Below are 16,700 nucleotides of genomic sequence, written 5' to 3'. Positions count from 1 at the left end.
CAGAACTGTGGCTGACTGATGTAAACATTTCCTGCCAGCATATGCTGAATAGCTTACATTTGTCAAAGTCAATCCATCCTGGTCCCTTCCTGTCTGGATCAGTACCAAAGCAGAGTCTGTGCTTGCAGGAGAGAACAGCTAGTCAATCTGTGAGAGCTCAGTTATTCACTGTATCTCCTAATCTATATTTGCTGCTGCTTTATTGAAAGTGTGCTCCTGCAAATTTAGAGAAACCCGCCTCCTGTTAAAGTTTAGAGCTGTTTAGTGAAATTCTTGGATTTTGGAGTTTCACTTGACACACCAAGTGGCAAATGAGCAGTGTCTGCAGCTTGCTTGTTTGGTGTCCCTCTACTTTGCACCAGCTGGGAGCTTAACCAAATGATTAACAGACATCTGTGCAGAAATATTTTACTCCAAACTGCTTGCATAAAAACTTCAGAGGGATAAAGCAATTTTGTCCTTATAGATATTAGACCTATGCATGTGAAATATGAACACACATTTAATGTTTTTTTTAATTCATTGCACTGGATTTTAAGCCAGTTTGACCTGAAAGTCCTGATTAGACCCAGATTAGACTGTGACCATGTGGAGCTTGTTTTTGGGGAAACATTCTGAAGTGGCTGACAGTTAATTTCTAAGATAACAAAGACTCTTTGAGTCTTCCCAGAGTGAAGTGGGTGCTCTTTTATTTGCATTCAAGAGTTGCTTTTACTTCCAGCATTAACTTGAGCTGAATGCATGTATGTTGTGGGCTATCACAATCCTGGCATCCACACTGAGGAAACAGCTGGTAGCTGCTTCTGATGCTCCTTTGTCACTGTTTACCAAGTGCTACACACTTGCTACCAGCCAGGTTGGAACCTGCTTATGCAAGGTCATAAATAAATGTGTTACCTTAGGAAATTGTGTTCCATATATTAATGCTCTAGTTAAGTGTTCTGCCTCCTACTTTTCAATTTGTTGAAACTGTCACTGGAAAATTTAAAACTGCCTTTTGATGCACTGGAAGTGTCTTTTCCCCAGTAAGGGATAGATGTGTGGGTAGGCTTTTCTGGCTCCAGCATGTCTAATTCATCTTGTCATTTGCAGAAGCACTCAAACATACAGAGCCCTTTACTCCTTGCTTTTCCCCAATTCTGCCATCAGAGGAATTCAGAGTGCACTCTCATTATGCCTGTGGGACACTGGTGAATGCCAGGGAAAAAGCAGGCTTGGATTTTCTCAAGCTGCTCAAGGAAAATGAGAGAAAGAATGATAACAATGATTAAGCAACTGCTGGATGTGTGTGATGTTTTCATGGAAGCATCTTTACCAGGGTGTCACCTTCCTTGAACCAAAGAAATTGAGTCAATCCTTAGTTGCATGATCTCCTCTATAAAAATGCAGTTTAATTCTTTAATAAAGGGCTTTTGCTTCTCTTCTGCATGAAGGATTTATTATTGCTACATCCTTTTCACCTGGCAACAACCTATGCCTACTTAAAAGAAACTTTGCTGCTGTTGTATGAAATTCCCTTGTGCTTCCCAAGGTGGCAATGGTTCTGGTAGTGGTCTCTTTCTGACAGAGAGGCAGGAATTGAAGTTACACTAATCTTTGGTGAGATGGATGTTCCTTTGCAAATAACTAGGCTGAGAGCTCAAGCTACAGAACCATTTCCTTGCATGTACAATGGATAGGAATGCTTGTACCCTGAGTGTTGTGGTCTAACCCTTGCTGGAAACTAAGTACCTTGAAGCTTCTCTTTCTCTTTGGGAGGGGGAGGAGAATCAGGAGAAAAAGGGTAAAATCTGTGGGTTGAGATAGGAAGAGTTTTATAACTGAAATAAAGTAAATATGGTATTAACACTTAAAAACAGTTATAATGAAAATAAGGAAAAGGAGATAAAACACAAGAAAAATAAGTGATGTACAATACAAATGCTCACCTTTTGGATTCTTCTGGATAAGTTCTCCCAGTGTATATAGTGAGCATGAGTTTATGGTATGGAATATGCCTGTGGCCAGCCTGTGCTTCCCCCCAGGTCTGGGTAAACAGTATATAGCAGCAACCAAAACATTGGTGTGTTATCAACATTATTCTCATGGTGAATCCAAAACACACAGCACTGCACCAGCTACTAAGAAAACACTAATTCTAACCAAAATCAGGACACTTAATTGTGGCACAGCTACATGGGATGGAAAGAAGTCCTGGTTATATATATGTATATATATCTATATATATATATATATATTTTTTTTTTTTTTTGGTAGATCTGAGCAATCTGGAATGGTTCTGCCACTGTAACCATGATTTTAGGACATTTTACCTGTATATTAGAACACATTGTTCCTTTATAGAAAAGTCTTCTGAAGGCAGTAGTTCTTTCCATGGCCAGACAGGGGTTGGGAGGGATGGTTGTTTAAATGTGGAATGCTGTTGTTTAAATGTTCAGCTGCTGCTGAACCTCCTGGTCTTGACTCCCCCAAGGAAACAATATTGTTGTAAAGGTGACTTGGCTGGCTCTAGGATTGCAGAGTTTTGGCAGCAAAGGAATGGGACACACATTCTGAACTTAATCCTAGCTTTAGCCTTCTGCTCCCATGAGCTGAAGAGTCAAAACTAGTTCAAAATTGATGTTTGCAGGCAAAGAAGTGTTTTCTCATGCTTTTCAACTAATTTGATTAGTGTGGAGTTTAATATTTCCTTCTGATTTTCTAGGAAAGTGGTGGAAAATGGATAAAAACTGGAGTTTGATCTCTTGCTAGATTTCAGGATCTATTGGTTTATTTTGTGGACAATTTCAAGGGAACAAATTTCCATAGCAGTAGAAAACTGCAGGACTTTGCTCTGGAATGAAAATTACCATTCCCAACATTTGTGTGAAGATTTTGATGTGACAATTTCTACAGCATTGCAATCAGGGTTCTGATGTTTTCTATGTCAAACACTAATGATGGTTTTTTTTAAAATAAGTTTGATAAGTGCTGTGCAACATGTGGGATTCTCTCAGGGGCTCACTTGTTGGCTGTCCCAGGTAAATCCCCAGTCCTGTGGTAGATATAAATTACCCTTTCTACTCTGTTTCCTTTCTGAGGATAAGAGTGTTTTGCTAGTGATGACTGGGCTGCACTTGATAATTAATAAAACTGTCTGAGGTGAGAGGCAAGACATCTGACAGAGCTGTTGAAAAGCTGTTGAGAAGAAAGGATAAACTGGAAAGTTTTATGATGAAGGAAAGCTGTCTAGGGCAATATATGTGACCAATCATCCATAGCCTTGCTTTAGAATTTATCTTTGGGAGTTCCCTGCCTTACTGCTTAACACCTCTGTGCCATTATTTCAGGTTAATGCTAACAAGCTGCTGCCAGCCTTCCTGAGAAGACAGAAGCATGCCTGTGATGCAGCTCCTTTTTCTTCTAACCAAAAAGGATGGGGAGCAGTGGTAAATTCTGACATAAACACTTAATGGATCACCAAAATCAAATTTTTCTTTGCTGGTTTATTTATATTATTTAAATTGTTTAGTTTAGCCTTATTGTGGCACCAGTAGGTTCCAAAATAAGCCAAGCCCTGGTTATCCCACAGTACCTGGGGAGGAAGGAGAGGAAAGATGTAAAATAGGATGTTCTCTGACCTGTGAAAACCCTGCTGCCCTAAAATTGAGAGGAGATTTGAAGATAAGACTGGTAAAGTCAAAACCAGGATGTGGGAAGCTGGTAGCTCTGTAAGGGATTTTGATAAACATCACCTTGAAGAGAGAAAAGTCAGGTCTAGAGTTTCTGGCTCAGCTACTGAGACAAGTGGGTTTAGTCCTCACTTTGCTCCTGAGTTCAAACCTCCTCCCACCTGCAAGTGATCTGTGAGTGTTGGCATGGAGATTCCCAGGCAGAACAGCTTCATTTAAAGTACAAGTAAACGAAGAACAGAGTGGCTGAATGTTTCTCAGTTCATAGCAATGGTCCTCCAGCTTTTAACTATGCACAAAAATGAGAGCACTTAATGTAGCATCTAAATAGTATTGCTGGACTAAAGCTAAGAATAAAATATATATGCACAAGTGTGCTTATCAGTAAAACTACAAAATGTTCTATTTGGTGCACTCTGTTCTTCCTGTTCTTGCCTTTTTAGCAATCTCAAGGTTGTAAGACAATGATGTTCTGACAAACACAATCATAATTTTGACTTCTCATTGTCATGGTTAAAGTAATATGAAATTTTGGATGTGGGGAAGGATGTGTGAAGTGGATCCTACATCTTGGCTTTTGAGGAAGTTCTGGAAATGTTGGTTGTTTCTGAGGTGTTTATCTCTAAACAGTTGAAAAACTGAGTTGTGGTTTGGATTTTATCACTTCTCCACAATGCCTTTCCTAGCTAGAATTTAAAAAGTGGAATTTCATATAATACTGTACTAATTGCAGTCCCATTTGGTAATTCACAGCTACATTCTATGTAGAAATGAAAGAACACTGACCTTGAATAACTACTGCTGAAGACACATCTCTTGCAAGTTCTAATGTAAGTCAGGATTTTATAGCTTACCCTTGAATTCCTTTTTGACTGCAGGGAAAAGGGACTTTACTTTTGCTACAAGCCTACTGATTCTGGCTTTTTTTGTTTAATTTTTAGATTTTGGTCTAAAGACTAAAGTGCTTCTAATATTACTTGAATTCCTGAAGTGATAAAACATTTGTTCACTAATGAGAAAATAGAAGGCACTGAAATATGCCTATTGCTTATATTAAAAAAAAAAATGTTGCTGCTATTGCTAGGAGGAGAAGTAATCATAAATAGATAAGAAATAATTAAGCTATAAAAACTATTCTGGTCAAAATGATAACCAGGTTGTGATATCTTGTTGAATTATCTTTGCTAGTGAACTCTAAGCCAAGCTCTGAGAAAGGTTTAGGCTTTCATTCTTTGAATTCTATAGACTAGGCTGATGAAAATAACTAGTGAAACCCTTCAGACTTGTTCTGTAAAGTGGTCTGGAAACTCCTGCTGCAGCTGACGGGTTTTGCTTTTGTTATAATTGACCAAAGAAAAGCTCAAAAACTCTGAGCTGGAGAACAAAGCATTGTGCTGATATTCCAGGGGATGTTTGCAAGCATCAGGCTCATGTGTGTGAGGTGCCAAGGCACCAGGCTCTGATTCCTGCAGGAAATGCAGTTTTTTGCCTTTTTATTTGGAGCTGGAATCTGACTTGGGGTATGTGGAAGTGGGTGAGACATTTTTGCTTTGTCTTCTGCCAGGCAGTATTCTCCCAGAGAGGCAGGAAGCTGTTCCAAATTAGATAAATGAATCTATGCAGCATAAGCATTTCTAAAAGTCACCAATTCACTGAGGACTTGCTCTCTTATGCTGACATTTATTGGCTGTTTTTTCTTTTAATAAAAAAGCAAGAGCAGCATTGCACTGGCAGAGAGGCACAGGAATTTTGCTGCTCAGACCCCCAAAAGGAAGAGAAGGAGCAGGGTAGAGGATTAGGATGCCCATGAGTTCTAAACCTTAGGGAAAAAGAAAATCAATGGTGCCTGAAGAATTTTCTTCACTTGTGTGACCATGGCTGACACTTTGAGGTGCTCTGCACTGTGTTATTTGAAGGTAGTGGGAAGACACAGATTATAAAATACTTCTCTATTTGTGTTTTCCATCTGTGCTGCTTCTCATCTTTTTCATTCACTACCACCTTGCCCCTTTCAATGGAAATCAAACTTAATGCTTCAATCTACTTTTTTTTGAATCAGTGCTGATTTTTGACAGTTAAGCAAAATGAAATTGAATATTCCTGGCACTGAAATTTTGGGACTGATTATGCTGCTTGTTCCCCCTGTACTTGCTGCTTTCTCTGTGCACTCATTTTCTGAGTTGCAGGGAGGGACTCCTGCCCTGGGGTGTCTGTAAACCTCACTGAGAGACTCTTCAGAGAATGGTTTCCAACCCCTTAATTAGTTCTCTGCAGTGGTTTTTTTTTTTTTTTTCCCTGACTGTATGAGGTCCAACATCCTGGGTTATGGTGCAAAGGCTCCTTGCCCATGGTGCTTCTAAAATATTTTAAGAGTTTTAATTAGATGCCTTCTGAACTGTTGAGAGGATATTCCTTGACAGTCAAATTTTCTAGAAGTGCCATCTTAAGACCAAGACCTGTGATCCTGGAGTTAGAGGAGATCTGAGCTGATTTATTAGAAATTATTTTTGGCATTGAGTGTGTGTTTTAAGGCCAGTCCTCCACGTGTTGCCTTATGCTGCAAATAGAGGAGTTGATGGGCAGTGAGCTCTTTGAAATTCCATAATGAGATACTGGGGACATACATGGTGTATCTCCCCAATATTCTTGCCATGTACTTTCTCCCCTCATCCAAAAACACTTTCAAGGCTCACCCTTGAACTTATGGGGTAATAAAATAATTAATAGAAAGCCCAGAGAAAGACTGTAAGGGAATTCTTTGATCTTTGGGTGTTCAATCAGTCAGAACCAGATGAAATTACCATTGTAGGGAAGTGTGTGTGTATAAGTATAAATATATTCCAAATAATGTAGTCTTTTCATTATGTCAGCTAAAGGCACTGATTTGCAAATGAAATTTGGCAAGCAGACTTTGTGTTCTGTGCAAATGTACTGGCTAAAAAAGCAGAAGGGGATTTTCCACCCTGGTCAGGGCATCAGATTGGGATAGCCAGGATAGGACATGCTAATTTAATTTATTTGCCTCAAATTCTGACCTTTAAATCTGACAAAAAACCACTTCCTCTTCAGAAAGATTTAGGACAGAGATCCAATAAGAGCCTAAGAATTTTTTACATGAAAACATGTGATAACCTATCCAAGAACCTGTTCTTCAAATGTATTTGTTTATTCTAAGTGTGGATGCTCTGTAAGTGTGATAGCAAGGGAATAAAATAAATATATTCTCTGAATAGTTATATCTTCATTTTCACCAATACATCTTTGCACTAAAAGTAATTACATAGGATTGATAAATGCTTTTCCTTTTATAGAATAATTATGGAACGTTCCAAAGGGCTAATAAAAATAATCTGTTATTTTATGGAACAGTTTAAACTGCAACAACTAACAGACAACACACTTAAGCATATGTACAAATGAAATAAACATTTAATTTTACAACCCACTGTAGCTGGGGGATTTCTTACCACTATACTCAGCTCATAAAACTTCAGGTGTTTCTCACTAAAGCAAGTTTGCATTTTCTTGCAGTTCAATGAGGCTCAGCAGTCTTCCAGTACTCTCAAATCAAAAATGAATTTATCTCAATAAAAAGAGTGTTAGAATGCCTTAAGCTTGTGTTAGAGCTTGATGATGGCCTGACTTGGCTTTATTGGGACATTGTGTGCATGTTGAAAGAGGATTCTGTCTGAAGAACACAACAGTTAAAAAAAGTGGATTGACTTGTCTGAGGTCACAGAACTTGTCAATTTTCCTGCCAAACTTGGCATTTCTTGAGCTCCAATCCAGAAATGATCAAGCTGAGCCATGTTCAGAAAATTTTGGGGGTTTGGAATTTTATCACTTTTTTATCCAGTGGTGGAGGAGCATTTAATCTACACTTGCTGGTTAATCTTTGGATAAATTATCATGGGGAAGGAAAGAAGGGGTTTTAGATTAAATATTGTGGGTATGGGATCATGGATTTAGCTTCTGAGTTCAAAGGAACAACAGGGAATGTGTCTTCAGTGGAAAACACTGAATTCAAATTGTTCCCTGCTCTGGTCATAAGCAAAGACCAAAAAGTGCTTCATGCTGCCTGTGAAACATTCCCTAAGTTCTTTCCTGTTCTGGAGAGATAAAATGCTGTTAACAGCTCTAGATCTTCTGTCAGGACATAAGCACATATTTAACAGCACACACAGAATGGTCCAAAGAGAATCTTTCAGTTCTGGATGCTGGACTGTAGGTTGGGTAGATTTCATGTGCACTTTGTGTCCCTGAATCCCTGTGGGAGAGGGAAGATGTGTGATAGAAAATCCAATTTATTCATTGCCAAAAGATGATAATGCTGAAACATTTTATTGAAGCACTTTGACTAGCTGAGGTAGATGTTTCTTTCATGAGCAGATGTTCCTCAAACTCTGCTCAGTTATGTGCAATATTTTCATGGGGGCAGGTAAGAGCTGCCTGGAAGGGGCTGATGTGGAACTCTCATTTCAGCAGTAAAGTCACAAGAACAGCTGACTTGAAAATTACTTTTTTTTTTTTTTTTAATGTATTCTACCTGGATTCACTATTGACTGTAGAGGAATTCTGTGGCAGTAAGAAGGAATGAGGCCACTCACTTATAGTCTCTACTGAAAATCAATAGATTCTGCAGCAGAAATCCAGTTTGGGTTTTGTCCTTTCTTTCCATTAGATTGAGATGTACTTGTTATTATTTGTCTCTGCTGCCTTTTTCTTTCTGAAAGTGAAATCCATGTTCTCAGAGGGGTCTGAGGACAGGATGTGACTAGCCATATTAAGGGTGTGAAGAAGACACATTTGAGACTTGAGCTAAAATAAAACAACCAAACTCTTTTTAAATAGTGCATTTTCTGAGGACTTGCTCTGGAATGGGGAAGTGTTGTATTCCATTTTGCACAATGAGACCTTGCTAATTTTGTCAGTATATGTGATTAAAAAAAAAAAAAAGGAACTTGCAAATTATTCATCCTAAACACCCTGCTGAAAGTTTGGGGGAGGAAAATCCCCAGCCTGTTATTGAGTTTACTGAACCTAGAAGTGAAGCTATCTGGTTACAACACAGTCTAGTAAGTCTTGGACACAAAAACAGCTCTGGGAGAAAGGTGGTCAGGTGAATAACTAGAGCAACACTTTCCTAACTCCTGTTAAGTACAGGAATTTGAATTCCTGGCCTATACCTTCATTTTCCCTCCAGTAAAGATAGTTAAAATGATACAAAATGTTACTCTAAAATAGTACTGAGCCACCAGACTTTCTGAACAATACAATCAGCTGAAAAGAGTAAATTAAAATAACTAGGAATTAATTAGGAATGTGTGTTACTTTCATCAGGGATTCTGTGCATGAAACTGTGTGTGCATGTAATTGGGTTTAATTGCATGCATTGAAATGAAAAGACTGAAAAGAAAAAGTTCCTTTTCATGTAGAACTCTCTCATGCTTTCAAAGCTCTGGTGTCTCTGTACCAAGGACACTTGGAACAGATATTTTAGAATTTACTTGCTGACTTGCAGCCTTGTGAGTTGGGGTCCATCCCCTAAGGGCAGGAGAACAAGCAGCAGTGAAGTTACAAGTGATAGTTGGTCCTTGGAGGAGTTTCAAGTGATTTGAATGTACAGAGGAATGGGAAGATGCAGTTGAGGAAGTCAGCTTAGTACTCTGATTTATGGTTCATGAAGTCTGGTTTGGAAAGGACTTGCACTTCTTGTGTTGTGCAGAAACAGGCAGAACTTTGATATGAGTATAAAAACACATGGATCCAGTCTGCTCTCCTTTGTCCAGCCTGATAGGCACTGAAAGCAGCAGCTGTGAAGGAAGTCTCAGTGCTGGATTGCAGAATGATCAGGGCAGATGGTAACTTCAGGAAGCTGAGCTGCCAGATTCTAACCTGTCAGTTCAGAGCATGGGCAAGCTGCAGCTTTACAGAGCCTTAACACTGCCAAATTTGAAAGATTTTATAGGGCTAAATAAGAAACATTCCTGACAGCTTGATAATTTTCAGTCTGTGCTCAAAAGCAGATGGATATAAAAGCTTTTAGCCTTAACAGTTGTTTAAAAATGTTGACAAAACAGTGTTTTTGCATGGAGCAAATAAACTCTTCCTGCATGGCTGGAAGAAAAATCCCAAATCTGAGACAGCCTTTGTGGGAAATGTCATCCAAAATGGCTTGGGACAGAGGAAAGGGATTAAATGAGGGTTTAAACCCAGAAAATGTTCTGTTGCTCTGGCTGTCAGTGCTGGCAGTTTGGGCTGTGACACTCACACAGTGTAGGGACCCTGATGTGACAGAGATTTGCATCTCCTGGTCCTGCTGGCTGCCAAATGTGATTTGCCAACCAGCCTGCTCTGGCTGTGGCTTGGATTCTTGGCTCCCAATCCCTGCATTGCACCAGGCTCAAAATCAAGTGAGGCTGAAGTTGTTTTCTTTTTAATTTTTATGTTTTCTTTTTTTAATTTTTTTTTTTCCTGTGAGAGGTTCCTGCAGCAGGAAAAGCTGATTAGACCAGGATTGGAATTAAAACCTGTTAGCTCTTCATGGTGACACCTGTGTGCTGTTACTTCTCCCTTAGACTAGGAGAGGAGCAGAAAGTTTTAGGATGAAGTTTGGTGCAGGTGGGGGAATATATGGATGTGAATCCATACAAGCCTTGTTTTTTCAGTGTTGGACCAGTTTGTACAATATTTCCCCCATGCATGTAAAGGTGGTGTCTGCACCACTTAATTAGTGGCTGGTCTTCATTTTCTTCTGCCTTCACTCAGAGTCAGGATTAAAAACATGAAGGAGATGAATTTTCTCGTGTTTGGGCTTGGTTGTTTATTAAATCTCATGTGAAGTACAGAGAGTTCTGCAGCACCTCTAGCTACCAGCTAAAAGTGAGCAAAATGGAGCTGAATCCAGCTAGTTACAAGGTCTTTTAATGCCAAACAGTCCAATAGAGAATTAACACCTATATGATTTATACTTTTGACCCAATAACCAAACTCCTGTGACCTGCAGTGCAGCTCTAACTGTCCAACCAGAAACTACTGCCTGAAATCATGAAGAAGGAAGAAGACAGAAAGAGACAACACCCAAAATCCCCCATCTTGTCCCATACCTATTACTATATTCTAAACACCCCAAATTTAAAACCCTTCACCATGTGAAATCACACACCTCTATTCTAACTACACACCAGTGATTTTAACTCCATCACTCAAATTTGGAAGCTTCTCCAAGGCCTGGGGTCAAAAGCAGAGTTCTGCAGGGGGTCAGTACCAGAAAGCACAGAAAGCTCAAAAATCCCAGGTTTCTGGGATCCATCACACATGTGATGTCTAGATTCCATCACTTGCACCATGCTTAACCAGATGTCTGGTAAACAACATAAATATGCCAAATAAGCTCAACTTTTTCTTGGGTCCTGCTTTGTATAGAGGTTATCACTATTGCCTTGCACTTCTGATATGGTACAGACAGGCTGCAGCCAAGGTTGCTTCACTTCATGCTTTTATATAGAGAAATATTCACCTCTTTAAACCCTTGCTATTAGCTGCCCTTTCAAATTCCATTGTTCTCAGCAAGATGGGATCCCTGGAGTATTCCATTGCATCTTTGATCTGGAAATTTTTGGCCCTGGGGCTTGCTTTCTGATGTTTCAGTATCTGGTCAATTTATACAGAAAAACCAAAGATAAGCCACAGGGTGAAATAGTTTCCTGCTCTTAAATAATGCATGACAGCATTTTATTTCTCTCATGCTATGTTTTTGTTTATCTTCAGTTTTCAGTTTGTTCTTCAGATGTGTTTATTCATTGTCATGAAAATCATTGTTCTCAGAGATCTGTGTGCAAAGCAAAGTGTAAATGGTCTGTTTGCTAACATCAAAGTAAAAAAAAAAAGAATTAGATTATTAATTATCTTGATATTGAATTATGTGTATTATTTCATGCCTCTGCTTTTGTTGAGTGCTTAGAAAATTTAGGTGTTCTACCTAAAATATTGTATAGAATACTACATGGTGAATTTTTCTACTTATATGGCAGGAAGTTGAGGACACTTTCCCAACATTAAAATTGGTGTCAGCAAGGTTCAGTCATTTCTGTTGATCTTATGGCTTGTTGACTGCCTGGTCTCTGGAATTTTGAAATGCTCTATAGGGAAAAAAAACATGTCTCAAAATACCTAGAACCCAGAAAACCCAGGAATCCTGTGCAATTCTGAAAATCCATGACTGCTGCTCATACTTCTGTGTGTCTGTGCCATGCAGCAGGTCCCAGCTCTTGAAACATCCCTGTGCTGTGAGTGGGAAAAGAATGATCCCAGCTCCCTGTGGATGTCACCTTGGCCTTGGGGCAGCCAAGGGAGCCCTGCTGGAGCCAGTGCCAGTGCCAGCTGTGCTTTCCCAGCAGCTGGACATCTGCCTCCAGGGAAGGGAAGCAGAGGGAGTAGCAAACTACACTGGGAAATATTTTGTAGGTCTCTGTAGGTGAGGAGTGATAAAATTGCAAAAAGTCCCAGACACAGAGCACCTTGGCAGTTCCACTTGACAACCTCAGTTAAGTTAAATTTAGTTCAAACTTTAGTTAGATCTCTGCAGATGTTGTAGTAAATCAGGCTTTTGTGCTTTCTGATTCCCAGTTCTCCCAGTGCAGGCCTGGGAGCCACTGTGTCACTTGTACTGGCAATTCCAGACACAAAACAAAGACATGTATGGGATATAAACCATCCCCATGCCAAGTGGGGATTAGGTGTATACTTTTCTTTTATTTATTAATTACCTGGCAGTTGAAACAGACAAGTTAGAAGATGATGCACTTGTTTCCTTTCCATTTGCTGCTGTAGCTCTGCACCAACTTGCAAGTTACCTTTGGTCAGTGACTACTTGAAAGCAGATTTTCAAGTATTTAATTTTTATTTTCCCATGTAGACTGTCTAACTCCTGGCTCATGTTCTCAGTGTGTGGTGTCCTTCTCTTGCCCTGTTATTGTATGCTCCAAGAAGAAGGATGTGCAAGCACAACAAGACAAATCATTTTGCAACAATTTTCCCCAACAAAGTGCAACTTGGAGAACTTCAGTAAGTGAAATGATTTAAAGGTGTTTAAACTGAGATAAAATGGCCTGCAGGGATCTTTCAAATGTGTTATTATGAATAGTTTAATGCCTCAAAGGAGCTAATATGACTAGGAAGGACAAAATTAAACTTTTGGTTTTGTCATCCTTGGAGTCTGTGTAAATGAGGTTTTGTGAAGGACACTGCTGTGAGTACAGCTTGTGTTATTCTCTATTTTATTTAGGTGCACCACTTAGAGCTGTTCTTCTGTTGTGGGCTTCTTATGGAAGATGATTCAAGCAATGAGATAATTAAAGTATGAAAATTCCCTTGGAGGAAACAGCACTATCTGAGCAGAGTGCTATTCTATGGTGATAACCTGGATTTCATTCTGAAGTTTCTTATGGGATATAGACTTAAATAACTTCAGCAGCACTTTGAGGAGAAAATGATGAGGAGGCTGTAAAGGTGCTTTTATAACTGGGGCACTAAGCTGCTGGAGAGGAATCAGAATAGCAATAAACTGGCATTAGAGTACTGGGATTTCTGAGGGCATCATTTGTGTCCCAGGCTCTCAGATTATTGTGACTCAGGCACAGTCAGTGTCTCTGCTGTCACCTGTGTCTCTGCTGCCATTTCTGGTACAGATGAGAGCAATTCTGATACACAGTGGGTGGGGAAGGGATGGGAGGCTCTGCAATCAGGTCTGTTTTAGTGGGGGCAGTAAGATTTTAGTGTGAGTGTTTTCTAGATTCCAGCCTCTCAGTTGAGTCAGCTCAGTGCTTTGTGTGGACATAGTACTTGGGAGAAAATTCCTCTGATTTTCTCGTGGGCACCACCCCTTCCATCCTCACTCCCCAGTTTCTGGAGTTCATTTAAAACCTGTCTTGTTTTGAGCACTTCTCTGAAGAGTCTAGTGAAATCTTTGCTGTGGCTTTGCTCTCATTATTGTATCCTGCTTAATGAAAAACCTGCTTGGTTTTTTTTGTCCTGAAATAGAATGTGGTGCAGAGTAAAGGCTGCAGATGTCCCTTTAGCAGGGATACCTGCCCTATTGCTGCCTGAGGCTTGCAGGAGCAGCATCTTTTGGTGACCTTTCCTCTCTTTTCAAACTGAAATGGCCCAATGGGGATAGAAATGCCAGCAAGGAGGAGCTGGCATGGAATGGTTGTGCAAGACAAGTCCTCCTGAGAAGTGGAAAGATCAGAGAGGCATAGCTGCAATTCTGTTTCAGGATTGCTGGAGTGGTTTTGTGCTGTATTTTAGAGCTAGGGAAGTTTGTTTCCTCTTCTCAGACTCAAGTCCCTCTTTATTTTTCCATGAGTTTATTTTCTTTGTCCTCATTCCTTTACATGAGGCTGTGCTCAGGATATGGAACTGCTTTCTTTACTTAAAGCAACAAAAAGGGCAAAAGTAGTGTCAAGGCTTCAGGATGTTGAAATCATCTTACTGCAGAGAGAATCTCTGGAGATAAGGTTCTCTATCTGGAGAAGAATGTTTAAAAAAACCTGACAAAACAACTGGACTTGTTGGCTAACACCACTTCCCTTGGTACCACATCATTTAAAATAAACATTTTGAGGCTTCAGACTGGCAGTTTCTCTAAGTAGGAGCTAGTGCCTGGTGAAACTCAATTCTTAACAATTCCAGATTTCCAGATATTTACTGCACAGCCTTACCTGAGTTTTGAAGGGAGAAACTGTGCTGGAAATAAATGTAGTTGTGGCCATGAGGGTTTTGATATCTGTGCCAATGCTCTCCTGGCAATCAAAATTAATTCCTTCTAGGTTGAATGGTTATATGGTTAAAGTTTCATGGTGAGACAAATGCAGTAAATCTGGGTCACAACTCTTTGTGTTTTCATTTGATTCTCTTCTTTTGGCTGGGAGTAAAATTTCTGGTTCAAAGGCTTAATGATGAGCATGATTAACTATTTTATTAAGTATTTGTTTTTAAATTTAAATACCATCATGTTCCAAAGCTTTGAGCTTTTTTTGCAAACCCAGGTGTTCTTACCATAAGATTGGTGTTAGAAGATGCTGTCACTAATTATGTTTCTTAAGGCAGCCTAAAGAAATAGGGAATTGCAGAGATGACCCTTCATTTGCTGATCTCCTTTTTTGTGAGAAGAAGAAAGCAAGCAACCTATGCTCAATGAACTTGCTGAAACTTTAAGGAGCCAAATCAACTCTTTTGGGTAAATTATTGGGAGGATACTAGAGCAAAATTGGGATTTTGGTGAACAAAATAGCTTCCACAAAAATGGAGCAAAAAGTTGGGCATAGCTCTCTGAGATGATATTATATAGAAAAGGTTATTATTGGCTCACCCAAAAGGGTGAAGGTTTGGCTGAGGAGTATTTTATCTGAATTGATTCCCTCAATCCAGCTATAAATCAAAGCTTGAGAAGTGCTCTAGGGAGTCTGAGATACTCAGTTATTAATCAAGGCTTGGACACTGCACCTGTGGGAACAAAACACTTGATGTTGTACCAGTCAAGGCTCAAGAAGTGCCTGCATGGAAAGCCTGGGGAGATAAATGTGGCACTTGAACACTGTTTGGAATAAAAACTGGGGCTAGATGTCTCATTTCAACTGTAGTTCTTGAGCACACATGCCTCACAATTGGCAGCTCAAACCAAAATTCTCCAGTCTCATACCTGCCTGCTGAGATGGGAAGCACTTCAGGAGATATTTCTGTATGCAGTCTCCTTAAAAATTAATTTCTTGGTGTGTACTGTATTTTGCATGAAAGAAAAGGAATGTTCTTTTGATAGCAGGAGCTTCTGTATTTTGATATAAAATATAATGGAAAATTTCTTATATGTATAATTTAAATGTATATTTTATTGAAGCAAGGTGGCTCCTTTTTCATTTATTTATAAGGTGACATGTTTTCATTTGGGGAATGTGTTATCCTCAGTTTTCTAGACAATCTGTTTTGAAGAAGGATTTTGGCTCAGTTGCCAAGCAATTTACTTTGGCTAAGAGTTCTTTTAACTCTCCTGAAGAATACTGATCAGGGATTTTATTTTTGGGTCTCCCTGATTCATCAAATTAATACAGTATTGAAAATCCTGAGTGGAATCTGATGGACATGTAAATGGCCATGGATAAATGTAAATCCCTTAATTACTCTGAGACTGATTCATGGCCTTGTGACCCAGACATTATTGAAATTGTCAGCTGTGAGATGAGTGAGGAATCAATAGAGGAGGTACCATAAGTTAACTGCTTTTAATCCATTATTTCTTCCTTTTCTATAAGTGGCCCTGATTTGTGAGGTAAGGCTCACATGATCACTCAGCAATTTAGTAAAACTGTTATAGAAAAGATTAAATACCTGTGCTGGCAGCTTTCCTGAACACTCTGCCTGTTAGCTATTAAAACTATTTTTACTTCCATATTGTTGAAAGTCCTGACAAGGTTTTATTAGTTCCCTTCAGCATCTTTTTAATAAGCCAAAGATTTGCCATCTTTCTCATCCAAGTAAGAGTGGGATTTAGTGTCTTATTCCATCTGTGCAAGGTAGGAGACATTAACTTTTTGGGCTATAATACCTTGACTTCAAGCTGAATTACAGTTCAAATTCCAGCATTGCAGGGATGCATTACAGCCTTTGCTTTGAAGAGCTGTGGTTTAAACAAGGTGTATCAGAAAAATGTAAATAAATTTGGGTGAGTGCTCTTTGTTTGGGTGCAGAGCCTCTTTAAGTAGAGGACAATTGTCATTGTGCAGAAATCTGGGAAGCCTTACTAAACTGCACCTCTCCATCTGTGCAGAACCATTTCCAACCACACTTCTTCCCACTCTTCTCATAAGCATAAGTTCTAATCTTTCTTAGAAGTGCAGATGGAAATTTAAGGGACATCAGTTTGCAACAAAATAGAGCAGTAGTGTTCTTTTTAGGTGATAAATGCCCCATTCCTGTGTATTTGAAGGCTCAATTTATGGACAGAAACAAGTGGAACTCTTCTGTTCTCCCACC

The sequence above is a fragment of the Oenanthe melanoleuca genome, chromosome 9 (genome assembly GCF_029582105.1).
Source record: "Oenanthe melanoleuca isolate GR-GAL-2019-014 chromosome 9, OMel1.0, whole genome shotgun sequence".
Taxonomy (NCBI): Eukaryota; Metazoa; Chordata; class Aves; order Passeriformes; family Muscicapidae; genus Oenanthe; species Oenanthe melanoleuca.
The sequence above is the reverse complement of the archived record's forward strand: the minus strand, read 5'-3'. Positions refer to the sequence as shown.